The following is a 3,019-nucleotide window of genomic DNA, read 5'->3' on the forward strand; positions in this document are numbered from 1 at the left end:
ATTCAGTGCATCCCTAGGATAGACACCGGGTCCCTCATTTTGATGCACAAACAAGATTCTGAGATGATGTAAGGCTTGCCTTAATAACAGTGTCCACAAAATGGCTCCTGCCTGCTTGCTATAATTATGAGTTCCCAGACTGATGGAAACAAGATAATAATTTTGCTTGACTAACATTATAAAATAGAATTTGAAATAATTTTTTTGGGTGATGGGTTCCCTTTAAGGAATACAATTTTATATGGTAGTGTTAATTAGTTGCAGTTTAAACAATGTAATTTAGAAATAAAAAAACTACAGCATAAATTCGTGACAGAATTCCCTTTAATGAAAAATAATTTCTTCCTAATATAGAGGTACTGTTCAACTAATACCAAACCTGACAGTGGTATCTGGACACCCCCCCCAATAGATGGCTGGACACAGAGTAGTTTAAACAAAAAAAAAATTTCAATAGCTCATATGGGCTAAGCATACACTAGACCACCACCACTTCTGGCAAGGCAAAAATAGAATTATAGGGAAATTGAGTTCAAGAAAGCTAAGATTTTTCTCACAAATAATAACTATTGACTCACTACAATTAAATGTAGATGTGCTGCACCTATCCTTAGTATAAAAATGTTTATAGTGGTGATTACAACTTACCCATGTATATGGGTATATAGTGTATGTATATACAGTAAATGCATGTGTGTCGTTGTATAAGTTAGTTCTGCTAATTGAATGGAACTCAGAGTTTGCAAACAGAACGCCTCCTGAAAAATCCAGTTCTCCAGGGCTAAACCTAACATTCACATATGTGGAATCTAATGAGCTGGAAAGTAAGAACTTCTTTAAATGCTTTGTGTGAATTCAGAATACAGTGGAAAGTAAAACATAGAAAATATACGGCATGTTAACAAGTACTAATCCTACAACTAATATTTCATCTACTGCTATCTAACATTTGACATAAATAACACATATCATAAAGAGCCTTTTGGTATTTGACTTCAGGATCTTCATGCATCTTCGCTGGGGAGCAGGCCTCTAGTTGGGATACTGCAGATGTTAGTAAGTACAGTAAATGACCGCAATTATTTAATAAATGGTAGTAATATATGTAATTAATTCCTAACTGGAGACATTAATACTTTGATAAGTAGCTGTGCTGTTGGCTTTCTTAATTCTTAATACTTAGGGGTACATTTACATAGGGTCGAATATCGAGGGTTAATTAACCCTCGATATTCGACCGTCAAAGTAAAATCCTTCGAAGTTGAAGGATTTACCACATTTCCTATGGTCGATCGAACGATTAAATCCCTAGATTGGGACAATAATCTCTATTGGACATTTCACTAACTGTATTTTGTACATTTCAAATTTGTTAAAGTGGACCTGTCACCTACACATAAAAAGCTGTATAACAAAAGTCATTTGCAAATTAAACATGGAACCCAAATTGTTTTTTTCATTAAAGCATCCATACCTGTTATAAAGGAGTTTAAATATCTGAGCTGTCAATCAAATATTACCTGCCCCTCCTCTATGCCTGAGGCATAGGGGTGGGGCAGTCAATTACTTTCACTTTCCATTCAGCACTTCCTACATGTCATTGCTCTCCCCACATTTCCCCTCCCTCCTCACTTTCTATAATTGTGTAGGCCAATGCGTATGGGCATTAGCTCCCCCATTCAGGCACATATACAAGATTTTGGGGCGATATACAACTTGTCTTAATAACAGTCTCCCCAAAATGGCTCCTACCTGTGTGCTGTGATTGTGTTATTCCAAGACTGAAGGAAACAAAATTTAAATAATAAATGTAGGGAAAAAATAATTTGTAATTATTTCTTAGGGCGACTTAAGGCGTTACTGTTTACCCACTACTCCACACACTCCATATTATTCTTGTATTACCTGGAAACACCCCTATTCATATTGGTACAGAGTCACTGGGGACAGGCACTTCTATCAAGGGACCAAACTGCTACCAAAAAGCTTTTTCTGAAAGTAGTGTGAATTGGATAAGGTACAGAGATTAGATTCAGAGAGCACAATAACACAAAAATATCCCCCTTTATAATAGAAAATAAAAATACACTTCTTCAGGTCTGTGAGTTTGCTTCAAACCAACCGAGTACAGCGGAGATCTCAGAGATAATATACGCAACTCAAGATTAGATGGGGGTTTGGTTTTGTGGGACATGGGGCACAGCCAGGCAGGCAATACTATCTCAGAAGTGACTTACCCTCATTCCCTCTTGTCTTTCAAAAGTTCTCCCAGGTACACTGGAACCCTGCCCAGGGGTGACATTATCTGGCAGGGGAGCAAGCTAATGCAATGGATGGCATGACAGTAGCCTGGAGGATACTGGGAATCCCAGGGGATGCCTGGGAAAGAAGAAGAATCCAAGATGAGCCTGTTGATTATGATAAAGGATATTTGGTAGTCCTATTGGCAGTTAAAAGCATGTACCCCTTTGTAAGGATATGTCTTATATGCACGCCTGCTATATGAGAGAGATATTTTGGCGAATATGTTACGGGGTCCTTTGAAGGGATTTTGTGATAATGATTGAAGTTTTGTTCTAGTTAATAAAATACCTTTTACAGTTTTCTTTATTTTTTGCTAAGATTCATTGTAGCTGCTATATGTGTTTTTAGTATTTGATTTCCAAAGGGATTCCCTGAAGTTTATTCCTTAGCTCTTGTTAGGTGGAGGTGGAGGCACTCATGGTACTTCCTCAGAGGTAAATGTGTGACAATGTGCAATCGAACGTTTCGAACTAAAAATCGTTCGACCATTCGATAGTCGAAGTACTGTCTCTTTAAAAAAACTTCGACCCCCTACTTCGCTACCTAAAACCTACCGAACCACAATGTTAGCCTATGGGGAAGGTCTCCATAGGCTTTCTATTTTTTTGTCGAAGAAAAATTGTTCGATTGATGGATTAAAATCTTTTGATCGAATGAATTGCGGTAAATCCTTCGACTTTGATATTCGAAGCCGAAGGATTTAACTCCGACAGTC

General features: G+C 37.6%; 1 long non-coding RNA gene across 1 annotated transcript; it reads left to right on the forward strand.

The window, feature by feature from the left end:
• The first annotated feature begins 230 nt into the window (after positions 1–230).
• LOC121395234 lies at positions 231–2,610 on the forward strand. Its single transcript, XR_005962354.1, has 2 exons — positions 231–1,056; positions 2,264–2,610. It is a non-coding gene; the product is annotated as an uncharacterized LOC121395234 (long non-coding RNA).
• The last annotated feature ends 409 nt before the right edge of the window (positions 2,611–3,019 follow it).

The sequence above is a fragment of the Xenopus laevis genome, chromosome 6S, assembly GCF_017654675.1.
Source record: "Xenopus laevis strain J_2021 chromosome 6S, Xenopus_laevis_v10.1, whole genome shotgun sequence".
NCBI classification, from domain to species: Eukaryota; Metazoa; Chordata; class Amphibia; order Anura; family Pipidae; genus Xenopus; species Xenopus laevis.